Source organism: Pipra filicauda, unplaced genomic scaffold (genome assembly GCF_003945595.2).
Source record: "Pipra filicauda isolate LSUMZ 115617 unplaced genomic scaffold, ASM394559v2 scaffold158_size1702193_pilon, whole genome shotgun sequence".
Lineage (NCBI taxonomy): Eukaryota > Metazoa > Chordata > Aves > Passeriformes > Pipridae > Pipra > Pipra filicauda.
Window position 1 is genome coordinate 1334679 of NW_024104084.1, and position 19008 is coordinate 1353686.

Genomic DNA, 19008 nt, shown 5'->3' on the forward strand with positions numbered 1-19008 from the left:
CATCTGTGGGCTCAGCATTGCTATTTTCTTTCTTGAAACTATTCCAGGTGCCCTCTGCAAGTGGTTTGAGGAGCCCAAGCAGTACACTTACACCTCATAAGATGCAGTAGTTCTTGATCTTCACATTTTGCCAGGCAACAAAGAGAAGATGAGAGGGGAAACAGAGGCACAGAGGTGAAAAAGACTTTTCCAAGGTCCTATTGCCGACCATCTCAGAGCCTGCCAAGACCCCAGTGCTCTCAGTCACTCCCTAGTGAGTTATCTCCAGCACCAGAAAACCTCTCCAGGGTGATTTAGAGGGGTGTGATTTTAACCAACCTCAAGGCCCAGCAGTCTAATGAATCTTCTCCCAGCAACTGGCATGCACATAATTCATCTCGTTTTTCAGGCTTTTGTGACTATTACGAGAGCTGTTCACCCTAACCTGCCTGTATGATTCATCTGTGTTTTGTACAGCTTTTGTTACTCAAACTGTAACTCTCAAGTGCAAGGGGTAAAAACAAAATTAAAGAGTGATATCTGACAGCAGATGAAGATTTAACAATATGGAGAGTAAAGACTTTTCCTGGATCTTGTTCCAAGTTGTACCAGTGTTTAAGATGGTTAGACTTGGGCCAAAAATAACAAAAACATTGAAATGAGAACTCAGATCTGAACATTTTTTTACTGGGTTTATATCCAGTATTTCTTGAGAGGGTCAGTCTCCGTTAGGATGGTATTGTGCTAGGATAGATTCATAGAATCATAGAATTGTTTAAAGGTTGGAAAAAAACTTTAAAATCATTGAGTCCAACTCTTAACCAACAGTGTCAATTCAACCAGTAAACCATGTCCTAAGCTCCACATCTACACATCTTTTAAATATGTCCAGGGGATGGTAACTCCACAGTTTCCCTGGACTTCCCTGGGAAAGGATGCTTGACCACCCTGTCGGTGAAAAAATTCTTCCTGATGTCAAACCAGAACCTCTCCTGGTGCAGCTTGAGGCCACATCGTCTCATCCTGTCACTGGTTGCTTGGGAGCGGAGCCTGACCCCCACCTGAGTACACCCTCCTTTCAGGCAGTTGTACAGAAGGATAAGGTCCTCCCTCAGCCTCCTTTTCTCCGGGTGAAACACCCCAGCTCCCTCAGCTACTGCTTATAAAACTTGTGCTCCAGACCCTGCCCCAGCGCTGCTACCCCTTCTCTGGACACACTCCAGCACCTCAAATAGTGAGAGGAGGCAGGTAGGTTGTTTCCACTGTGAGTTAAACCCTGTTTCATTTCCAAATTTGGGGTCTGTTCCCAATAACAGGCTACAGGTGTGACGTGAAAAAGGTATTCCAAAGAAAGGACTATCTTAGAGCTGTACATCCATTTCTACCTGATTTTTGGTTTGGCACCAAAATTCTTGAATGTATTTGAAATTTTCCTGCTGCCTTCTTCCCTCAGGCAAATAAATCACCACTCTATTTTTTTATTTAATCAGCTTGATAGGATGATTAAAAGTTAAAATGTACAACAAGTGTGTTCTGCTTTAATGTTCTGGGTTTCTTGTTTAAACTCTGCTTTCAGAAGGTGTTGGTTTAAAGGAATATAATAACTCCTGCATTAATTTAAATCCTTCCTTTTGTTGAGGAGGTGCCCATGAATGCTATTTATTTTTTTCATTGTTATTATTATTATTAACCAAAGTCAGTTTGGTTTTGAATTAGCCGTTTCACTCTAGAAGAGAGTCTGATCAAGCTGCAGGCTGACAGATGTAGGAAAACATAGTTTAAACACTCAGTGACTTTTTTTATTACCAAGTATGAAGCTGTCCACTCCAAACAGGAGCACTGAGCTCAGCTTTGCTGTCCTCCACCAGCTGCCCTTTCCAGTAATGACTTCATGACTGGTAGTTAGCAGAAGGAATTTTATTTAGGACTCATGTTTTGATAAGATTTAAGAATATTAAAAAAAAAACAAATGACAAACATTGCTAAGTAGGTGGTTAGCCAGTTACAAAGCACAGATCTAAAGCAATACACATTTTCAGAGAAACTGCACAATGTAAGCCCTTGGGGGACAGGCTCAAGTAAAATGAAATGAGGTTTGCAAATTCATTGAAATTAGGTGAAACATTCGAGAACCATCACCATTTAAAGAAATTGATGAGCCCTTGTCTGTATGCGCAAGTCCATAGCATTAATCATTCACACAGACAGGAATGGACTGTAGTTTTCAGACAGGATTTGCTGAGGGGAGTTGGGTGGTTTTGAAGATCTGTTTTTATAGCTGGTGCTGCACACAGTGAAGTACAGGTGTATGTATACAGCTGTCACAGGTCTCCCTACACCCTATTACTACAGCACATGTATCTCATCCGGTAGGCAGCTCTGTTTGCAGCTGACATTGGCCAGCTCTTGAGACTTTCATCAGTTCAGCTGGTACCTTCCTGTGCAAAGAAAGGCTGAGGTTAAGATGTCAGTCTGAATGCAAACTCTCTACAGCAAGTCATGCCTCAGTTTCCTGAACTATGCAAAGTACAGGAGATATGTATAGATCTGTCTTGGAGAGCTGTCGCAAGAGAAGGGGGAAAAAAAAACATTTGCAAGATTAAATTAATAAAAAGTCCCACTGGATTTCATTTACTATTGGATTTGTGGGATGTCCAGGCCAGTTGTTATGTTTTTAGCTTTCAACTCCAGTGTGCATTTCTCGACTCCTTCCTCTCCCATCATTAAGGTCTGATCCTGCCAATTTTGCTAGCAAGAGTAAACACTACCCTTTGAAAGTGTGACATTGATTGACATGTAAAAACTTCACATTACACAGGGTGTTGAGAGTGAATAAAGATTTCAGGCTCAGATTTACAAAGGATCAAGTAGAGATGGCTGAGTGAGAGCTGTCTGCTCCCATCCCTCAGCACCTGGCTGCCCCAGAGTGCAGGTCTGCATCCTCAGGACTGGTGTCCTTCAGATAAGCCATTCACCAGCACTCCCTTGTCCTACCCTGTCTCTTTTGTGCTGTCCAAAAAGAGCTTAAAAAGATTCAGGTGTAACTTTCCCACAAGCAGTGTCACCTCAATGTCTTTGCCAAAGTTTCCCTCTCCCTGTAACAAAAGGCTCACATGTAAGCTGAGTGCATGACAACTTCCAGGATTTAACTATGCAGGGGCAAATTGTGTCCTTGGTTTACAGACTGCACAGAGATAAACCTCCTCCCTGTCACCACTGTCACCAAACATCACCTCATGCAGTGTCTGAGTGGCGATCCATGGGATGAAGCTCAGTCTCGAAGCCAGGCTTCTCTGGCACCAATTTGAGGATCCTCTGCATTGAGTCTGCATTAAGATGTCACCTGGTTGCAAAGTCTGGGCATCTCCTTGTCCAAAAAAAAAAAAAAAAAAAAAAAGATATGCTGAGGTACCAGGTAACTCAGCATCAATTTAAATCCTTATAACTCAGCATCGATCTAAATCCTTATCCCTTACCCCTGTGAATTCCGTGTGCTGCACTTGCTCCATCCTCTTCTTCTCATTTCCTCACTCATCTAGCTCTTCCTCAGCATGAGTGAGCTCTGGAGCAGAAAGCAAAGATAAGGGAGATCCCATGCTCTGTTCTCCCCTTCACCATGCAGCACTGGTATAGCCTATCCGTACTGGAGATAGGTTACTAAATGTGCACCTTTATAACCCTGCTTTATTGCAGCAGCACTTTAGTAGGAGGGCATCTTATAGTCACCAATTCCCCTTTTTGTTCCCCAAATCATAAGATCCTCTCCCTCCTTCTCCTCCTCTCCCTCCTCTCTCAGACAAGGAGAAGAGTGTCTGCCTCAACAACCACAGCAGTTGGCTGTGGTGTCACAGATTAACTGCTCCAGCTCTCTGCCTTATTGCTATTCAGATTCGTTTCCCCATCCCATCAGGCAGTAATCCAGTAAAAGATGTCAGCTGGTTAGCAGAATCATCTGGGAAAAGTTGGGAGACCCTTAACAGACTTCTCCTTCCCATTGCCAGCCCCCTGCTACTAATTCAAATAGTCCCCAAAGCACTTTGTTGTGGTTTGTATTTTTTTTCTTGTTTCCTTTCTCTTTGTCTGTTTTCTTGGTTTTGTTTTTGGTTCAGAGGGGTTTTTTTGATTTTTTTTCTCCTGGACCCAGCTGCATCTCTGCTAATTCGATCTCCAAAATGGAAGCTTGGCTGAGCTGGAAGCTGTCAGCACCGATGGTTAGTAGCTGGCTGCTGCCTCTTGCCAGGGAAAGAGGAAGATGAGTCCCTAGGCATTGAGGCGGCATGAAAAGTGACTACATCTAAATACTTCAGCACATGATTTCTTTCCCATTACTTTGATTCAAATCTCCCTTAATCCTCAGCTGCCTTAATGCAGTTAGTAGGTTATGAGTGCTGCATGTGGATGCCACTGGATTTGAGTCCTTCACACAATTGGCTGGTAAATAATTTAGTACCAGTTTTGCCTGGAACAGAACCTGAAAATAGCCAGTCTGCTTATAGTTCCTGCTTCCTCCCTTCCCACTTTTTTTCCCTTCATAAGCACTGAGGGGTTGTTTGTGCAAGCACAGCCTGCCAGAGACTGCCATTTTACATGTCACAGCTTCCTCCTGTCCCTGCTCGTCAGAATCTTTCTAAATTTATTTTCTAGAAGAGAGGGGAGGGGAAGAGTGGGGTCAGGCCAGAGACCTGGAGCTACACACAGAAAAGCAACTGAACACTCCTGACTTGGAGTCTGCAAACAGTAAGAATTTGCCCAAAATTCTGTGACTAAACTAGGTTTTTCCTTTATATCTGCTGCTTTTGAAATAGTGGTATATTTGCTGAGATTTCAGCACTTCTTAAACTCAGGCTAAGGTCGACATGGCAAAGACAGAAAATGGTAATAACAAGGAAGGAATTTTTGAGTTTAGGAAAAGGTCCTGGATGAGCAAGGAAACAAGAATTCTACTGAAATGTCCAGACTATCTGGAATGGATCAAATTCAAGTGCTGTGATTTTCTTTAGGCACAGCAGTAATAGTATCCGTAATAATGTCCTTTGTCCCATTTCTTGACATACTTCTTTGTCTTCTTACATGGTACTGGCCACAATGTCTACTGTTTCTCATGTTACTGCTTCATACCAGACATCACCCTCTTCATCCACGTGGGGCTGACCTTCAGCCAGCAGATGTGGAGCAGACTATGAGTCCCTTTAGCTCACCATTGCTCCTGGTTCAGATGATGTTCTTCTTGATCTGAACTGCAGAGAATTTTCCCTCTCCTAACCTCATAGCTGATTATATGAGACCCAACTGATTGATATCTGTGGAAGCAGTGTGGGGGACAGGAGAAACCAGGGAAAAAATTTGCTGTTGAATGTTCTCCTAAAGAGAGGTTCTGCTTCAAACAACTTGTACGTAAAAGGTGACAGGTGAAATATTTCATTTTGTGGTATTCAGAAGATTGTACTAGATGAAAGATGCAGATTCTTGACTTTCTGGTGGCTGGTAAAGTAAATGCTTCTGGGACTTCTCTCGATCACTGAGACCAACTGACACAGAGCACCTTGTGTTACTGAAGTCTGTTACAGAACAGGGTGTTCGTATCACGCCACACATTGAGTGATGAGCTTTGTCCTGTCTTAATTACCTAACCATCCAGATTGTTTAGGAGAATGCTGGATAGTGTAGACAAAAATACATGGCCCCGTGGTCCATTGTAACAGGGTAAGAATATGAATTATCAAGTTTCGGTGGAAGGGACGATATCTGATCACTATTTGTTATACTTCAATATGTCCCAAGCACTTTGGAGTCAGGTATTCAGGATGACAGACCAATGCATTCATGTTTGCACAGCCCTAGACCTGATAATCCCACAAGAGCAGGCTGGGGGCCATACTCCCTTCCTCAGACGCAAATTGTCCTAACACATTGCATTTTGGTCAGTCTGCCTTCCAAGCTGCAAATAAACCTGTTAACCAGAGCCCAGAACTCTTCATCCTTACACCAGATGTTTTTTTGGAATCCCTTTGAATTTCATAACTGCCTGTGAGCCCCTGCCTCCCCACCCCAGCCCCCACACATGATTTTCCAAATGCCTTTTATAGGACTCTGCACTGGCATATGAAGTTAGCACGGTTTTGTCTGTGAGATGTCATTTATTAATACGAGGGTTTAATGATATGGCACAGTCACAAAAAAAATGAAAGCTGCTTATGCCCTGCAGTGCCCCAGTGCCACGTTATTGAGTGCCAGTGCTTTCACTTGCTTTTGCCTGCTTTGCCACCCTGTTTTGCCTCTTTTCTGCTGCAGTTTCTTTCACCCAAGCAGTCTGGTTGTTTTGCAGACCCGCTGCAGGTGAGATCCCCACGCTCAGTAAAATGCAATATTATTTCGTAAAAGGGAACATCAAAGAAATTAAAGTCAGAAAGTTCGTCCTCAGGTGCCTAAATTCAGCAAACTTCCTCAGTATTTAGGGACCAGACAGGTGACCTGATTGCCAGAGGTTGTACCACCACGTTTGGAGATGGTACCTCTGCATGTTCGCAGATCCCATTGGCTCTGATACGAGCAATGGTTGCTTAGCAACTTCAAGATGAAGGCCAACTATTTTGTTGTCTGAATAAGGATTCAGACATTTAATTTCAGGGACCCACATTTGAAATCACTGGTTTAGTAAAATAGATGAAGGTCACCAGTAGAGATGGCAGCTGAGCGCGAAGCAGATGGCGGCAGAGCCAAGCTTGCTCCTCAACGCCCGTTTCAGTCAGAAGCAACCATTTACTCCCCCTCCAGAGATATTTTGGACCTTTGGTGTTCGGAATCACCCTTTCCGTCCTAGCACGGCCAAAGCTGGCTCCTGGGAATGGAGTATTTGTGTAAATGGGCCAGGTGAGTGTTTGGAATGTCTGTCCGCCCTAGGTGCCTGCATCCAAAGCTGGTATCCTCACCAATGCCCTTGGTGACATGGGGACGAGGGGTGGTGGGGCACTGAGTTGCTCATTAGGAGTCTTCAGCTTGACTCCCAGACCCTTCTCAAGGGTCACACTTTTGCCCAGTCTGCAAAATGGGAATAGTGAGGCTTCAACCACCTTTGCCAAGAGCTCTGAGAGGCTCGTTTCCATCCTACAAATGCTATGCAAGATCTAAATAGCAGTGTTATTTCTAGTGTGTTATCCTGATATAGCGTGAGAGGCATAAACAAGATCCGCATTTGCTGATGGTGACTCACTGTGAGCCTTTGAGGGTTGTGTGGAAAGGCTTGCTCTGATGTTTTTGCTGCTCTGAGATAGATTATTGATTCTCTTTATCTGGTGTTCGTCTTACAAACCCAAGGTGATGAGCATCCTGTTAGTTTCAAGAGCACTGGTGCTATTTTTCTACAGCTTCAAGGGACACAGAATATGATCCAAGTACCCTCAGATGAGCAAAAAAACCAGGTCAACCTGGTTCACATCAATTAAACTGCCAACTCCAAGGGAAGGCTGAAAAGTAAGATTGGATAACAAAAGCAGACCTTGTCCAGTGAGAGGGTCAGAAATTTTCCGTTAAATTGTACTTTGTTTGGCTTGGGTTGGCTTCTTTTGTCACTAAGTTTGTTAGGAAATGCCTGATAATTGAAAACAGTGTCTTTCATCTGGAAAAAAAAGTAATCCAGAGAAAAATCTCAGAGAAGTGTCAAAATCTTGTATTTTGACATTGCTGCCAAAGAAAAAAATTGTGATCTTTCCCATTACAAAAGAATTTGTTATTTTAGAAATGTAATCTTATTCCCAGGTAATTAATGTAAGAAAATGCGTAGAATCTAACAGATCTATATATACAGCTGTCAAGATACAAAAATAAGGCTTTGGCTTTCACACAATAGGGATTTTGATGTTCTTCTCAATCCATAGCAGAAAAAGGTCTCTCCAGCAGCAGCTGCAATGTCAACATTCCTTTCTTTGCGGCAAACCCTCCAGCCAAAAAATGCTAGATGCAAAATTTACCACATCTCTTTAAAAAAAGCCTGTCTTGGCTCTCTCCCTCACCCCACCTTCTGCCTTTCTTGAAAGCCATAAATATGAAGAGGCCAGCTGAAGTTAACTGCAAAATACCCACTTGCAAACAGGTGTAACAAAGGAGTGAGTCTGAAATGAATACTCTGCAGAAAAGAGAGGGAGAGAGGAGGTGGGTGGGAGGTGGGAAGTGGGGAAAGGGAAAAAAATAAAACCACTGTATGACTGAAGGCCTTATAAATGTAAATGGTTTGACAGAAAGGGTTTAGCAGCCCTGGGTAGAAGATTGCACTTGCTGTTCCAAGGCCCTTATTTTCAAAATCGCATCGCTGGATCCCTTTCGAGGCTGGTCCCTGTGTTTGCTTTTTCAATCAGTGAATATCAGATTGTCTCTCTTTTTTTTTTTTTTTTTTTTAATTCTCTGCACTCAGATGTGCCAGGTTTAAATGAAACCTCAAAGAGAGAGAGAGAGAATATGAGCTGTGTTCTGGACCTTTAAAAGAGCTCATCCCTGCTGCCTTTATTGCTACTTAGTTATGAATCTCCCATCTCCCCCACCTGACCCCCCCTTCCTCACCAGCCTCCATCCCTTGTTTTCCTGGAGCAAATCCCACCTTACCTTTTGGATGTTTTTTGCTTTTCCCCCCCTACACTACATTTATCTATATATTTTACACCCAGTAAGTCAATCAGTTTCAAATTATTGGTCCCTGAGACAGATGTTTGGTGAGTCATTTAGCTGCGCGAAGTTCTTCAGACGGTTTGCTCTTCCACCTCCTGTTCATTTAAAGCATCTTTTGAGGCTGATTTTTCCTTTTCAAAATGTCTTTAACTGCCGAACGTTTGCTCCCACCGGGCAGTCTAATGATGTTGGACACAATATGTGTGAACATCTCTTTAGAGGCCATCTCCCCTAGGCTACATTCTTGCCTATAAAATCATTGTTTATTTAGTCCTTAGGCCTAGGAACCATCTGCAGTCCCCATGGCTCCTGTTGTTTTTAAAGTCCTATTAAGTTTCTGCACTTCTCCTCAGAGCATTATTTTATTTCTAAACAACCACGGACAACTTCCTGTCAACGCAGTTTCTGCCAGGCAAATTAGAGATGACAGTTTCATTCTTCTGACTATGGTGAGCTCTCATCTGATGTTATTTAATGTGAAAAACAACTGTTATATAGAGAGTGATTTAAAAACAATAAGAAAAAAATAATAATAGTAATAATAGTAATAATAATTTTAAAAGAGAAGATGGGAAAGGGTGGCCCCGAGACTCTGGGTTAAGGTGCTCAGACAGTGACTTTGCCGTTCTGGAAAATCTAAGGGATTGGAAGGCTCTGTATAATGGTTATAACAAAAGAGAATCAATGAGTTCTGACTTGATGTCATTTTCAATATTTCTTTTCCTGACAGGAACTGAAAACATTTTTGTATGGTTTGGTAGGGTTTATTTTTGCTTTCCCTCCTTGCTGTCTTTCCCCACCTCCCATTCTCCTGCTTTGCTGAGTAAGCACTCAAAGCCAGGGACAGTGGCTCAGCCCTGTCCCCTGAGGGAGGACACCTCCTGCTCGGCTGCTCCTGGCTTCATCATCCAGGACCTGTGAGTCAACAGTGGAGACACCAAAATCAACCCCCTCAGTTGACCAGCATCTCAAAAGCAGGATGTTCTTGGCATTGGGAGGCATCTTCCCCTTGCAAAGCTCTCAGTGTAGGACTTTGTGTCTTAGCAGAGGTACCTCACTTAAACAGCTCTGGCTAGAAAGAGGTGAAGTCACTACCATGATGTTAGTGCCAGGGATGTCTGAGCAGCTACCTCTGCTGTCATCACAGACCTCCTCTTGCTCTGCGGGCAAGTGAACCAGTGTAAATCATGCCCAATTTCTAGACATATTCTTCTCCCTAAAACTAAATGGCATCATCCATTTGTCCTACTGGGAAAGGTATCTGGCTTGTGGTACATTCCAAATCATGTCCAGGTATTGACTGTGAGAGTCTGCTAGTCTGTACATCTGTAACAAAACAGTAGGGACAACAGGAGCAAAACACTGAGCCCAAACTCCCTTCTTGGACAACGATATGACCATGGTGTTTTGACCTTCCCCAGCTCCTAGAACTACCCTTAGGAAGCTGCTGGCTGTGGCATCATGCTGACTGCTGCTGATAAAAGTGTAATCAGGGAGAAAGTGAAAAATCAGGAAGAAAAAGAGGTAAACCTGTGTGATGTCTGTGAACCAGCCAACATCTTACTGCATCAGTTTTGCCACCTGCTGATCAGCTGTGATAGTTGGGTAGGGAGGCTGCATTCGGTTGCGTTCTTAAGGCTCTTCAAGACATGCAGGGAGAGGACTGTAAATGGAAATGGTCATAAGGGGCCGTTATGTTTTTAGGAGTACTGCTGTGTATTGCAGTACAGTAATGCTGTGGCTTCAGAGTGAAACACTGACGTCAGGCAAGGAGGTAAAGTTTGCTTCTGTAATCTTAACTCTGCCTTCTTCTGTATGTTCAGCACTAGGCTGTCAATGAAACCCTTGCTTGGTGGAGGCCTGTGTAACTCCATTGAAGTTTTAAAAAGTCTGAAATTACGTTGCATTATATTAGCAAAGAAATAGCACATTACACGACTGTGAAAAGAAGCTGACATCAATGGAGCTATGCTGATTGACACCAGATGAATAGCTGCCTTTTACAGCAATCACAGGTTGGTTTTTCAGATAGTATGATATCACTTCAGGTGAGTGTTTCTGCAAACCATAGCTGTTGCCATATTTCTACAACCCATTTGTCTCCTTGAATGCTCACACTGGTTTTGCTCTGTCAGAGCAGTCTATGCTATTCTTATCAACTTAGATGGTTTATCTTTTCCCTATGGCTTGTATTCTAGTCACCTGGGCACCTACCATCTACTCTGAATTTGCTTTTGAAACGGCAGGGTAGCCTTACAGAGGTACGATTCAGGGGGATATGGCAATTCCATGACTGCGAAGCTCATTTACTGCATACTTGGGTGGTCTATATACTCTAGTGAATTTTCCCTGTTTATGCTGTTGCTGTGAATAATCTCCTGAGTGCTGTTCTGTTCCAGATAGATTTTCATCCCATCCTCAGCACCAGCATACTAGAGTACCTTCCAGTCAGGCATTAAGCAATATGACCAGTTTCTCTCCAGTGCAGTCTCTTCTGACATTTTCTTCTTGGGGGGCAAATTTAGATACATGATCACTTTGATTTTGTTGGATTTGTTTTTGCAGTCTGCCTCAATATCTACACTTGGGGTATACAGTAGAGAAGGTACGATGAGGAGGTGTCACTAGTTCTGTGACTGAAATATGTCTGCAGTCCCTGATGGCCATATTTTTTTGTGGGAGCTGCTTCTACAAAGCCCTTGAGAAACTTTTGGCTGCGCTGCAAGCCTTTGGTGTTTCAGACCTGAAACTGTCATTCAGTGTCTCTAACTCCAGTGGGAAGTTGTTGCTCATGTGGCTCCAGCTGAATATGCAGGGTATTTGGAGACCCCAAATGCATGTAGGCTAAGGAGTGCAAATAATGGGGCTCTTCTGGGGCTCCTCAGAAGAGTTGTGAACCTCAGGCCCTGGGGTCAAGCTCAGAAAAGTTGGTCATTCCAAAGGAAGAGATAGTGGAGTGGAGGATATTTGCATAACTAACTCTCTTTCCACTACTTGTTCCTCTACCCCAAAGGTGTAGGAGCCCTTCACAGGAACAGAGTGGGATCAGAAAAACTGGTTTCATTCCTTGAAGTGTGCTCACATTCAGTCCTTCCCTCTGCAACAGCCTCTTCAAATGGCCCTGACAAGTCTCTTAAGGCAGAGTTTATCCAGTTAAATTTGGGTATTTGTGACTGAGCTAGTCACCTATGGCTCCTTTAAAAGCCAGCAGAGAGGAAAGGTAATTCCAGATAGCAATTCATCTGCTTGAAAAAAGACAGAGCAATTGACTTCTGGAGGAGCCTGTTTCACTCCACAGTGGTGTAAATCACAAGCTATAACTTGGAGATGAAGGGCTGAATCTCAGACATGGACCCTTTTGTGAGACTTACTACATGGAGAGCAGATCACGGGGTTCTATCTCAGTCAGGGTTTAAGGAGAAGAAATTTTTGGAGAGAAAAGGAGTACATTCCCTTTCCAGGAGGGAGCTGTGGAGAGGATGAATTAGTGTATCCATATCCAAAAGAGCTTGGGTATGTTTTGAGGATCAGGAGGGAATGCTGTAATGAGTAGTTGAGTGGTTCTATCCCACTGCTCAGAGAAATGGTAGATGTGACCTCAAACGAGCTTCTCCAGATATCAGGGATGTCTCCACACTGGACATCCAGTTGTTCCTTTTGTACAGGAGAGAAGAGAGGAGGAAAGAAGAGGAGAAATGGGAAGGGAAGAAAATTAGTTGGAGCCATTACAATTGAACCCAGACAGTATTTGGATGTGACTCCAATTAAAATGGAAGGTCTTTTATATGTAGGAAAGAAATCCTGGCTCTTAGAGTCCATGGAGAATGCAGTATTCAGTAACCACAGAGGCAGGCATACATTATAAATACATCTGTAACTACTGGGATAGGTGTGAAAATGTAATTAACTGGAAACCTACTGAGTTTAAATGGACTTTTAGTTGTTTCAGGTTTTTTTTTCTTCTTCTTCTTTAGCCCTCCCTCCTCCCATTCTTAAGTTAAGTTTAGACTTGTGGGTCCTCTAACTCCCACTGGCACAGTGTAATTTAGCAAAGGTTGTTCCAGCCGAATTTGAAATTAATAATTTCAAATAGGCAAATCAATGATATTTAAAAGCTCCCTCCTGTGTGTTTGTACAATCTGCACAGGTATAAAAGCTAATCACATCTTGCTGGGGAAGAACATTTGTTATCGGTTTTAAGTAGAGCTTGGCAGTTTGGCGGGATCAAACACCATGTTTCTTTCCAAAGCGTGCATGTGCCTCTGTAATTTAATATTTCTCATTAACTTAATGCTGGGAAAAGGTGTCAATGCCGACAGGGAGAGGCCAGCCAGTCCCCTGAGAGACCATCTATTTTGCATCACCGTGAGATTTGCAAAGAGAAGGAAGGGGACATAGCAGGGATCATGCAGGATCAGAAAGAGGGAGTTAAAAATAAGGTTTCTGAGGGTATTACTTCTTTGGAGAGTGAAAGTCTAGGTTTGGCTCATCTAGAAGATATCCAGGAAGATGCCAAAACACAGACTTCCTTCAAATATCCCTGTAAATGCCATATTAGATCAGCTGCAGCAGTACTTGTTGTCCTTTGTTATGATCATAGCACTTTCAAATATAATATACCTCATGAAAAAATATCAGAAAAAAATTACAGACTCTACATTTTTCATAACAGCATTTCTTTCTAACACCAGTAATTTATTTTTAGTATCCACTTGGAACTAAGATGTTGCAAAACCACTCCCCACATTTTCTCTGTTTAGTATAATTTTGAATGCTATTACCATCTGCAAATCATAGAATCATAGACTCATAAAATGGCTTAGGTTGGAAGGGACCTTAAAGACATCTAGTTCCAAATACTACCCCCTTTCTTAGTCCTTGAAGACCTTCAGCTGCAATAATTTCTTGCAGCAAGGAGTTCCATAGGTCAACTCTACAGAAGGCAAAATATATGCTATTTCTATGCCAACTCCAATGTATAATTTATTTTCTGGATTAGTATTTTGCCTGTGCTTCTACATGAAAAGATCCTATTCAGCCCAGCGCTGTCTCATATGGAGAAGAAAAGCCAGCTGGCTGGGCTGAAATACTCTTTCAAAAAGTTCCAAGAAGGAGGAAGAGTCTCACATTTGTATTCTCCTTGCAACATCTCTTAATAATTTAATTCCCATTAGAAGTGCCTGTGTTGTAGGGGGGAAAGATTTATAGAGAGATTTCACTCCAGGTTGGGTTTTTGTCTTTCTGTGTTTTCTTGGCATTTATCATGCATGTTTTAATTTGGATCTGAGTCTTGCTACCATCTGGTCATTATTGCAAAGAAATATTCATTTTCTCTGAGTGACATGGGCTTCATTCATCATGGAACTAGCTGATTGCCCCTCAATTTTTTTTCCCATTACTTGGAATGAAGTCTGAAGATACTTAGCACCAGACATAGCAGTAGTCAATAAAGTTTGCAAAGTTAGTGGCAGCTGGCAACTGGGCGCTGGAAAAATTAAGAGACGCTTTTCAGACCCTGATCCCTCAATTCTTTTCCACACATTATGCATGAGAAGTGCAGCATTAGAGGCCAAGGCAGCATTGCAAAGGATGGAAAGTGAACTAACAACTCCACTTCCCTTCTACTATCCAACTGTGAAGTGCTGTCACCATCAGAGTGAAACTAGGAGGTTTTTGCTGTCACCTAAACAGAGAGAAGACAAAAAGGAGACAATTTACCAGAGGAATGTTGAAACAGCTATGTTCTGTTTCTCTCACAAAGGGAAAATACTTCCAAGAGTGACAGCTTCAGAAACAGTGCAAGTTCTTCATGAAAAGGTCTCAAAAGCCATAAGTCAAGCTTTGGAGAGAAATTAGACATGATCACTTCTAGGCTCCTACCCTGCAAGAACCTTCCCTGGATGCCTGTCATTGCAGACAATGGGCACAGGAAGTGGGAGCAAAGAGACTCTTAAGTAGTTTTTAAGGTTATTCGGCATGGGCAATGACCCACAGCTGCATCTGCACACCCTCTTCAAATAAATTGCTTGTGACTATTCTTTCCCTTTCCCTGGTACTTCCCACACCCTGTTATGTAGATCCCTGGGCTAATCCTCCTTTGATTCCTTTTGTTTACAAACAATTCGTTGTAGCAGTTACTGCAAAGAGGGAGGCTGCTTGTGTGATGGGGAGTCATGTGCCTCGATCTCTGCAGGCTGTGAAAGCCAAGTGTCGGTCAAAGGGCTGGACTAGGCAGTCTGAAGGACTGACATCCCTTAGCATCATCGTGTTCCTGTCCAAATGGGGTACAGCTAAAAAAAGGCCGGCCAGAGGCAGATGGCAACTTGGGATCAGTCAGGAGCAGAGACAGATGGCAACGTGCGACTGGTTGGAAGACAAATTATTGCATGAGATTAGCTGGAAAAGGATGGGAATTGTAAAGTGGGACTGGTTGGGAATGTAATTCTGCACAGCCATTTGCAAAGCACTGAAAATTAGACCACCATCCTAGCTCCCTTGGCAGTCTTGGACCTACTTCAGAACCACACAGATCCGCAGAAAGCTAAGTGATCTCCCAGGGATAAGATCTGGCCAACATGATCTCACTACGACCTCTGGATTTGGTCCTAGAGATTAGCTTTTGGAGAGAACAGGACCACTGGTACCAAGCATTGCAGTTTAGTGTTCATCAACAGTTGTCACTGTGCCCAAGGAAATATGTTTAACAGTTTTTGGACACACAGCACATTCTGTTGCACCATGTCTAGGGTGGTTTCAAATGGAGCAGCCAACAACTGGAGAAGGTGATGGAACAGCTTGCTTCAATTTGGACCATCTGTGACAGTGAGACTTTGGGGTTATGAATATCCAGTCCTCCTCCAGCCTAGCAAGGCAGAGGGAAAGAGAAAGTGGGAACATCTGTGAATTTGCTGGAGGGTAAAACTAAGCCTTATATTGGGTAGAGCATCCTCAAAACACTGAAATGACCAGAAAAAAATTTGTTGTTGATCAAAATTAATTTCTACCCTTCCTAATAGGAGGCTTGTTTGGAGTTTCTGCTCCTGCTCAAAGTGATTTGAAGTTGGTCAGGTCCCTATACTCCTGGTGAAATCTGTCATGATCTATTCTAACACAGGCAGGAGGCTAAGCAGAGTATTTATTTATTTACTTGATGTCAAAGAAGAAGAGTAGCAGAATCATCCAACAGTAAGGGTGGATGAGTAGGAGAGAACCAGGGGCAAGAGAGGCAATAAAAATAGAAGGCAGTCCAGATGTTTACTGCACACTAAAATACTGCCTTTCCTCTCTACTGATAGCACCGAATGTTATTTTGTTTCTTTGGAATTCATTTTCTGAAAGTGTCTGCATGAGGAACATCTGCTCCCTCAAATCCAGACCTACAATTTGAATAAATTATCAATATCTGGCAGAGCCCGTTATTAATGGCTAGAGTTTTATAAGATTCTCCAGTATAATAATAGCAAAACTAGCGGCTGGCATTCCTCCCAGAGGGACTCTTATTTGTTCCATTTTATTCTGTTCTGTTTTCCTTTCTTTTATTTTTTTTTTCTTCTCTGAATCGGAGTGTCATCAGTTGATTTTTACCATGGCTCTTGGCTCAAAAAAAAATTAAGGAAAAAAAAAGGGAAAAAAGGAGAAAAACCATTAGTATCCTATAAATCAAAAAGAAAAATGACATCCTAAACCATAAAAGACTCCCTTGAGTGTTTTGTTATTATTACCTGTACAAGGTTGCACATGTGGCTTCAGAAACATCTTCTTCCATCAGGAATCATCAAGTAGTAAGATTTCTGACTTCCATGCAAGAGACGAGTTTTATTAACTTCCCATTCAGCATATACCCTGGTAATTAATGATGCAGAGCACCTTTGAGGTACCCTAATGTAGGCCGTTTATCAAATACTGCAACTGTGTAGAAAGAGGACTATGTTCTTTCAATATGATAAATCCAGGCGCGTGCTGGGGTGTTCTACATCTCTCTTTTAAGTGCAGCCACTCCTTATAATTGCAGGGTTTGACTTTCATAGTGAGTTCTGACAAATCACCTCCTGGTGGAGAGGTCCTGCCATGCATGTGAGGATGGCCATGCACCAGGGAGAAAAGCTCATTGCTTCCCACAGTCAGCAGAACATATGCCTAAACCCACGGGAAGATTGTGCAGCTTAATTTTTGGTGCCACTCTGGGGAGCCTGTGGCAAAAGTCATTTGTCTCTGAGTTTTCTATGCCAGTGGAGAAGAAGGAGAATCCAGCAGGGTGCCTCCATGGGCTTTCTGCCCTCTGCTGTCCGCTAAACCTAGCTTCTGATGCTTTGCTCTGTGTATTCCCCAGATCTTAGCAGTGGGAGATGCCTGTTAAGGTCTTAAGTGCAGGGTCAAGACCTGTGCCACTGAAGTCATCATTGCAGGTCTGGGTTTTTGGCAGGATTAAAGCAGTTCTCCCAAGTTGTTTGCAGAGAGGGTGGAGGTATTTGACCCATAGATATGCCTATTGCAAAAAAGGGCAGAAAACAAACTTCAAGGTGCTTTGGATTGGGTCCTAATGCAAAAGTTCTATCATTCCATAAGAAAAGGAAAAATATAGAACAAAAAAATATAATCATGTCAGCAAATACATGGAGCCTACAGTCAATTCCACAGATTGCCCTTTGCCACTGTTGTGATTTGCTTAGAAAGGCTGGTGTCAGCCTAAACACAAGGAAGGGCAGATTTCACAGGAGTATTCCTCACATGCAGATTCTGACAACCGACCTGAATCGAGCAGCACCCAGTTTCCATTGTTTCCACCAGCTCCCACTGACGACAGAGAACGGCTTTGAATGGATATGTAGGTCCTATAGGTGTGGAGAAACTGATAAGGCTGGCAGACCCTCCCCAGCACCCTCCAAGTACCCAGAGGACCAGGGATTCAGGAGAACACAGGGATAGCCTTGTAGAGGGGAGTCACTAGAACAGGGTCTCCACACTATCCCTCTCCTCGTGCATAGGCAGAACTTTTGGGTGTTTCTTGGGATACCACGTGCCAGCATTTTCATAGTAAATACTCCTTTAGTTAAACAGCACTGCTCCCAATACCGAACCCTGAGGAGCATCACCCGTCACTGTTCTCCACTTCAACATCGAGCCATTGACCACAACTCTCTGAGTGCAATCATCCAGCCAGCTTCTTATTCACTGGGTGGTCCATCTGTTAAATCTGTGTCTCTCCAGTTTAGATGAAGAGGTTGTGTGGGACACTGTCAAATGTTTTGCACAAATCTAGGTAGGTGATGTCAGTCACTCTTCCCTTATCCACCAAGGCTGTAATCCCACTGTAGAAGGCTACCAAATACGTAAGGCGCAATTTGCCCTTAGTGAAGACATGTTAGCTATCACCAATCACCTCATTATTTTCCACATGCCTTAGCATAGTTTCCAGGAGAATCTGCTCTGTGAACTTTCTGGGCATAGAAATGAGCCTGCCTGGTCTGTGGTTCTCGAGGTCTTCCTTTTTTCCCTTTTTAAGTGGGGTTGTATTTACCCTTTTCAGGTTGGTAGGAATTTCACCAGACTGCCACAGTTTCTGAAATAAGATGGACAGTGGCTTAGCCACTTCATCTATCAGTTTCTTCTGAAACTGCACCATCAGGTTCCTTAGATGTTCTCAAATCTGCACATATTCATGCACAAGGCCATAAGACAGACCTGTCCTTAGGTCAGGTCAGTTGTTTTTCACCCAAAATCAGTCCCACCTGGGAACAGTGTCAGTTGTGAATACATGAGCCCCTAGTGCTGCCTCAGTGAAAAGCTCCATCTCATGCAGGGATGGTGAAGATGAATTAGTTAATTATGTAAAGTGCTTTGGAGATGAAAAGTGACAACTGAGTGCCAGGTATTACTATTAATAACAAAACATATACCACCTACCAGGTATTATTTCTTCATTTTCCCCTAAAAAATATAGTTCTGAAATTCAGATAACACCAGCACAAGTCAGTAGGAAAGCATAAGATTTTAAGCAAATAAGTATTTCAATCCAAGCAATTCAGAATTTCAGAGGAGCCCATTTTCTCTGGTTCTGTCTGTATTACCACCTCTGTACTGCAATGTCTCAGTACCAATATCGAATCCTAACAGATCACAAGTCTTGCATAAAAATCTACCCTTCCTTACTCTGGTCTTTTGTGCGGACACCTGAAGCACTCTGTTCAAAGTCAAGGAAGGCATCTCTGTAAGGTTAACAATATGCTTGACTCCTCTTCAGCAAATCACTTATATATGTACTTAAATTAAAGCATACATTTTAGGCTTGAGAGAGCTGGATGCCAAACTCGTGGTGGAGCCACAGTTTTACTGAAAGCCGGAGGGGATGGGAAGGAGAGAGAGAGGAGAAAT

General features: G+C 42.9%; 1 protein-coding gene and 1 long non-coding RNA gene across 16 annotated transcripts in view; one reads left to right on the top strand and one right to left on the bottom strand.

Annotated features, from left to right (window-relative positions):
* The window catches only part of LOC114003380 (CUGBP Elav-like family member 4), a 699867-nt gene that overhangs the window by 425923 nt on the left and 254936 nt on the right, over positions 1-19008 (top strand). The window lies entirely within an intron of this gene.
* Positions 1876-3742, bottom strand: LOC114003382. Its single transcript, XR_003546208.2, has 4 exons — positions 3649-3742; positions 3456-3541; positions 3213-3346; positions 1876-2417 (listed from the first exon to the last, which is right to left on the bottom strand). It is a non-coding gene; the product is annotated as an uncharacterized LOC114003382 (long non-coding RNA).